This window comes from Pan paniscus, chromosome 7, assembly GCF_029289425.2.
Source record: "Pan paniscus chromosome 7, NHGRI_mPanPan1-v2.0_pri, whole genome shotgun sequence".
In the NCBI taxonomy this organism is placed as follows: domain Eukaryota; kingdom Metazoa; phylum Chordata; class Mammalia; order Primates; family Hominidae; genus Pan; species Pan paniscus.
Window position 1 is genome coordinate 30,805,917 of NC_073256.2, and position 6,785 is coordinate 30,812,701.

General features: G+C 43.5%; 1 pseudogene; it reads left to right on the forward strand.

The window, feature by feature from the left end:
• Window positions 1-643: 643 nt before the first annotated feature.
• On the forward strand, window positions 644-3,470 carry LOC129398575 (putative gustatory receptor clone PTE01; annotated as a pseudogene).
• Window positions 3,471-6,785: the final 3,315 nt, after the last annotated feature.

The following is a 6,785-nucleotide window of genomic DNA, read 5'->3' on the forward strand; positions in this document are numbered from 1 at the left end:
TATCGTAGGGGTGGGAGATGTACACCCCCTTTCATATTTGATATCATCCTCTTCCCCCCTGGATATTAGGAACAATATCAGGAAGGGATGTACAGACCCTGCGACCTTTGTTGTCATATATTTGTCTCTCCCCTAGATATTAGGAAAAAATGTCACTGGGGATGTGAACAGCCCTGCGATATTGAGAGTAGTATCATCCTGTCCCCCCTTGCATATTGGGAGCAACATCACGGGTGGGCTGTACTGCCTCTGTGATATTGGGAGTGAAATTTTCCTCTCTTCCCCTGGACATTAGGAAGGGTATCAGAGGGGGAGGGTGTACATTCCCTGCGATATTCAACGTAACCTTATCCTCTCCCTCCCAGGGTATTCAGAACAATATTACAGGAGGGGAGTACACCCTCTGCGATATTGAGAGTCATGTCATCCTCTCTCCCTGTGGATAATAGGAAGAGTGTCACAGGGCTCTGGAAACCCCCTGTGGTACTGGGAGTAATGTCATCCTCTCTCTCTCTGAATACAGGAAGATTTTCACAGGGGTGTGTACACCCCCTGCGATATTGGGAGTAAGATCATCCTCTCCACCCAGGAAATGACTAACAAGGTCACGGGGGGGTGTACTCCCCCTGCGATATTGGGAGTAATGTCGTCGTCCCCAAACCTGGATGTTAGCAACGAGATCACAGAGGGACTGTACACACCCTGCCACATTGGATGTAATATGATCCTCTCCCCACCTGGATACTGAGAAAGATACCACAGCGCGGGTATACGTTTCCTACACAGTTGTGAGTAATATCATTCTTTTCCTTTCTGGATATTAGGAAGAATATCACAGGGGTGCTGTACAATTACTTCCATATTGGGATTAATATCCTCTATTTTGCTGGACATTGGGCACAAAAACACAAAAGGGTGTACAACCCCTACCATATTGGGAATAATAGTATACTCTCCATCCTTGGATGTTAGGAAACAATATCATCAGGGCTGAACACCCCCCGCGATAATGGGAGTCATGTTTACTCTTTCACAGGCCATTTGGAACAATATCACAGGGGGTGTTTACAAACAGGGGTGGTGTACATCCCCTGTGATATTGGGAGTAACATCATTCTCTCCACCTCCAGATATTAAGAACAATATCCCGGCGGGAGGTGGTACACCCCCAGTGATATTGCGAATAATGCCATCCTCTCATTCCCTGGATATTAGGAACAATATCACAGGCGGGTGTACACCTTCTGTGATATTGGAAGCAATATCATCCTCTTCCCCCCGGATATTAGAAAAAAATAGCACTCACGGTGTACACCCACTATGGTATGAGGATTAATACATTCCTAGGGTATTACGAATAATTTCACAGTCTGTACACACTTGATGTACACTCACTGTGATATTAGGAGTAATATCTACCTAGGAGATAACAAATAACATCTCAGGGTGTACACCCACTTTGATATTAGCTGTAGTATTTTTCTAAGTTGTTACAAATAAGATCACAGGGTGTACCAACATGGTGTACAGTCGCTATGATATCAGGAGTTGTATCTCTGTAATATATTATGAATAATATCACAGGGTGCACACCCACTGTATTATTAGGAGTAAGATCTCTGTAGGATATTACAATTAAGATCACAGGGTGTAGAGCCACCGTGATATTAGGAGCAATATCTTTCTAGGATATTACAAATAATATCACAGGGTGTACGTCCACTCTGCTGTCATAGCTAGGGTTACCCGCCACCACGGCCGGCTAATTTTTTTTTTTTTTTTTCACTGGAGATGGGGTTTCACCACGTTGGCCAGGCTGGTCTGGAACTCCTGACCTCAGGTGATCCATCAGCCTCGGCCGGCCAAAGTGCTGGGATTACAGGTGTGGGCCATGGTGCTGGGCCAGGAGTTATAGATTCAATTCATTTGGAAACCCAGCTCCCATCTTTGAGTGTGCATGTACTTTTATGAATAAATAATGTCAGAAAACCGAAGGATGATAATAAATATGAAAAGTAACAGGCATGTGAGAAGGTCTTCCGATTGAGAACTATAAGTTTCGATTTCGTTTTCAGATAATGGGGTCCTAGCTCTTGTGTCATCCTTTTACATATTCTACATCAATGGAAGTTGTAGCACCATGTCAGAATAAAGTAGAGAGTATTTCAAGTCTTCTTAATTTCTTTCAATTAGACTGAGATATTTTTCTAAAAGAGAGAAGGACATTTTCATTGCATTGTATTTTTTCTGAAAAGAGTAGGCCATGTTTTACTGAGATCACGGATTTGTTATATCTAACCTTTTGGTCTTCTAATATTCTTCCGTGGATTTTCTCTAAACTAGTATGTACAGAAAGCCTCGTATAGCAAAAAAGTAAATCACGTAATAATTCTGAGATTTTTGGAATTGTCACAACTGAGAAACATTGCTGGCGGTGTATGGTCCACAAGTGTGAAGATGTTCCTTGTGAATTGCTTGCATCCAGCATTAAGGGCTGGTTTTTATCTTTTATGTTTCCAATCCTCTTTCCTTCTCAAGGTGTCCAAGACACACAGAGCCACGGAATCTCACAGGTGTCTGAGAATTCCTCCTCCTGCGGCTCTCAGAGGATCCAGAACTGCAGCCCGTCCTCGCTTTGCTGTCCCTGTCCCTGTCCATGTATCTGGTGATGGTGCTGAGGAACCTGCTCAGCATCCTGGCTGTCAGCTCTGACTCCCCCCTCCACACCCCCATGTACTTCTTCCTCTCCAACCTGTGCTGGGCTGACATCGGTTTCACCTCGGCCACGGTTCCCAAGGTGATTCTGGACATGCAGTCGCATAGCAGAGTCACCTGTCATGCGGGCTGCCTGACGCACATGTCTTTCTTGGTCCTTTTTGCATGTATAGCAGGCATGCTCCTGACTTTGATGGCCTATGACTGCTTTGTAGCCATCTGTCGCCCTCTGCACTACCCAGTCATCGTGAATCCTCACCTCTGTGTCTTCTTCGTTTTGGTGTCCTTTTTCCTTAGCCTGTTGGATTCCCAGCTGCACAGTTGGATTGTGTTACAATTCACCATCATCAAGAATGTGGAAATCTCTCATTTTGTCTGTGACCCCTCTCAACTTCTCAACCTTGCCTGTTCTGACAGCGTCATCAATAGCATATTTATATATTTTGATAATACTATGTTTGGTTTTCTTCCCATTTCAGGGATCCTTTTGTCTTACTATAAAATTGGCCCCTCCATTCTAAGGATTTCATCGTCAGATGGGAAGTATAAAGACTTTTTCACCTGTGGCTCTCACCTAGCAACTGTTTGCTGGTTTTATGGAACAGGCATTGGTGTGTACCTGACTTCAGCTGTGTCACCACCCCCCAGGAATGGTGTGGTGGCATCAGTGATGTAGGCTGTGGTCACCCCCATGCTGAACATTTTCATATACAGCCTGAGAAACAGGGACATACAAAGTGCCCTGCGGAGGCTGCGCAGCAGAACAGTCGAATCTCATGATCTGTTCCACCCTTTTTCTTGTGTGGGTGAGAAAGGGCAAACACATTAAATCTCTACATCTGCAAATCCTGCCCCTTAGTCACATTATTTTTGGGGCTTGATGGCTTTTATTCCGTTCCGCATTTCCTTTGTGAATATTGCTTTCTTCATTATGCCTTTAACTGGAATGGGTGAGGATTCTGGGGTCCTTGGTTTAGCAGAAACCTCATGACAGAATCCTCTATACCTAGGCGGCCTCTTTTAGTTTCTGAGCAATAACCCTGTCATCCAGGTGGGATCACTACCATCTTTTTATATACACGAAGTTTTCATTTCGTTTTGGAATTCCCTGAAAACGGACTTTATGGAAACAATGTACAGGAGGTCCTCCAACAGCATTGGCTGTTTAAAGTTGTGTAGTTATACTGTTGATGAAAAATAAGTGGTTTCACTATACATAATTTTGCTTCAAGGTGAAGTTTCCAAGAGACTTTCAAAGATGTTAAGTGAAGACATACTCTATATCAAATTCATATCCTCTTCCACAGTTCATGTGGAATTTCTTTATAAACTGCTTCTAGAGAATCTATTTAGGCAGGTTCTGTGTAGAGATCCATGTCGCCGTTCCTCAATCTTGGCTTTGAGTCAAATCACCTGGGGAGCTTAGAAATGGTGAGGCCTGGGTCTCAATATCTGAGATTCTCATTTCCTTGCACCTGTGTGAGTGTGTGGATTTTTTTTTTTTTTCTTTTAAAGCACCAGAGGTGGTTCCAATGACGAAGTTCTTAGAGGCATCAAGCTGCAATAAGTAAGAACAGAAATTAAATGTAATATGATTTCTTCCAATATTATCTTCAAATGCATTGTCCATCAACACCATACAAATGTTTATTATGCTGTTTTTTCTTACCATTTTGCATTTTCTATTTCTTTCTTTTCCTTTTTTTTTTTGAGTCAGAGTTTCACTCTTGTTGCCCAGGCTGGAGTTCAATGGCACGGTCTCGGTTCACTGCAACATCTGCCCCCCGTATTAAAACAATTCTCTTGTCTCAGCCTTCCAAGTAGCTGGGATTACAGGCATGCGCTACCATGCCTGGCTATTTTTTTTTTTTTTTTTGTATTGTTAATAGAGACAGTGTTTCTCCATTTTGGTCAGGCTGGTCTTGAACTCCCGACCTCAGGTTATCCGCCCGCTTCTGCCTCCCAAAGTGCTGGGATTACAGGCGTGAGCGACCGTGCCCGGCCCGTGCTGTATCCTTATCTTTTGTCTGTTGTTTTCTTTGCTATGGACCCCAGAAATAACTTCTCACCTATATGTTCACATGATTTTTCATATGAGTGCTAAGAAAGCTGATTGGTGGAAAAGCAGCCTTTTCAAGAAATGGTGTTGGAGAAACTTGATTTCCACATGCAGAAGAATGAAGGTGGACCCTATGTCACACCAGGTGCAAAAATTAACACAAACTGGATCAGAGACCTCACCCCAAGCGCTAAAAGTATGATACACCTAAAAGAAAACATTGGCCACACTTTCATGACATCAGATTGGGCAATGTTCTCTGGGATATGACACCAAAAGCATAGGCAACAAAAGAAAATTAGATTCCTTGGATTACATCTGAGTGACAGACACTTTTGTGCAGCAAAAAACACTGTGAACTGAATGAAAAGATAACCCATGGATTAGGAAAAATATTTGCAAAGCATGTATCTGAAATGAGGCTGATAGCCATCATATATAAAGAATAGCTAGAACTAAACAACAAGGAACCCAAAGCATCCCATCAACAATGGTCAGAAGACTCGAGTAGATGTGTCCCTAAAGAAGACATCGCAATGGCCAATAAGCATCTAAAATGATGTTCAAAATCACTCATCATAGGAAAGCGCAAATCAAACCAGGAATGTGATACCACACATTAGGATGGATATGATAAACAAACAGGGATTGGTGAGACTAGAGGGAAGTAGGAATGCTCAAATCTGATCGGAGGGAATGTAAAATCGTGAAGGAATGGGGAAAATAGTATGGCGTGTACTGGAAAAATTAGAATGATCAGATGTTCCCGCAGTTGCATTTGTGGGTACCTACCAAAAAGAATTAGAAGCCAGGAGTGGAAGACAGATTTGTGTACACCCATATTCATAGCAGCATTATTCACAGCAGCCAAAATGTGGAAGCAACCCAAGAGTTCGTGGACAGATGAATGAAAAAGCACACTGCAGTTCCTTCATACAATGGAAGACTATTCAGCCTTCAAAAGGCAGGCATTTCTGGCCGGTGCGGTGGCTCACGCCTGTAATCGCAGCGTCTTGGAAGACCGAGGTGGGCGGATCACCTGAGGTCAGGAATTCAAGACCAGCCTGGCCATCTTGGTGAAACCCTGTCTCTACTGAAAATGCAAAAAATGAGACAAGCTTGGTGGCGTGTGCCTATATTCCCAACTACTCGGGAGGCTGAGGCACAAGAATAGCTGGAACCTGGGAGGCGGAGGTTGCAGTGAGCCCAGATTGTGCCACTGCACTCCAGCCTGTGTGACAGAGTGAGACTCCATGGAAACACAAAACAAAACAAAGTCAAACGAACAAACAAAAAACAACAAAAAAAAACCAGACAGGCAGTTCTGACGCAGGCCGCAACATGGATGAACCTTGAGGACATTATCGTCAGTGAAATAAATAAATCCCAAAAGGATAAACAGGCCCAGGCTCAGTGGCTCGCACCTGTAACCCCAGCACTTAGGGAGGCTGAGCCAGGCGGATCACTTCAGGTCAGGAGATCGAGACCAGCCTGGCCAATATGGTGAAAGCTCGTCTCTATTAAAAATATAAAAATTAGCTGGGCGTGGTGGCGCACGCCTGTAATCCCAGCTACTCAGGAGACTGAGACACAGGAATCGCTTGAACCCGCGATGTGGAGGTTGTAGTCAGCCCAGACCACGCCACTGCACTCCAGCCTGGGTGACAGAGAAAGACTCTGTCTCCAAAACAAAAAAATTAAACACGGTATGATTCCACTTATCTATCAATTGTCAAGAGTAGTTAAACTCATAGAGTTGCAAACTAGAAAGGTGGCCCCCAGGGGTGGGTGAGAGACAGGAATGGAGAGCTTGGTGAATGGATGGAATTTCCATTTTGAAAGATAAAACTGTTCCGGAGACGATGGCAGTGATGGTTGCTAAACAATGTGAACATGCTTAATGTCATTAAACTGTGAACTGAAAAAGAGTGGAAATTGTAAATGTTTATACTGGCCGTTCTCTATGAACTAATATGTATTTATAATTTTTAATATTTATACGTGGTATATT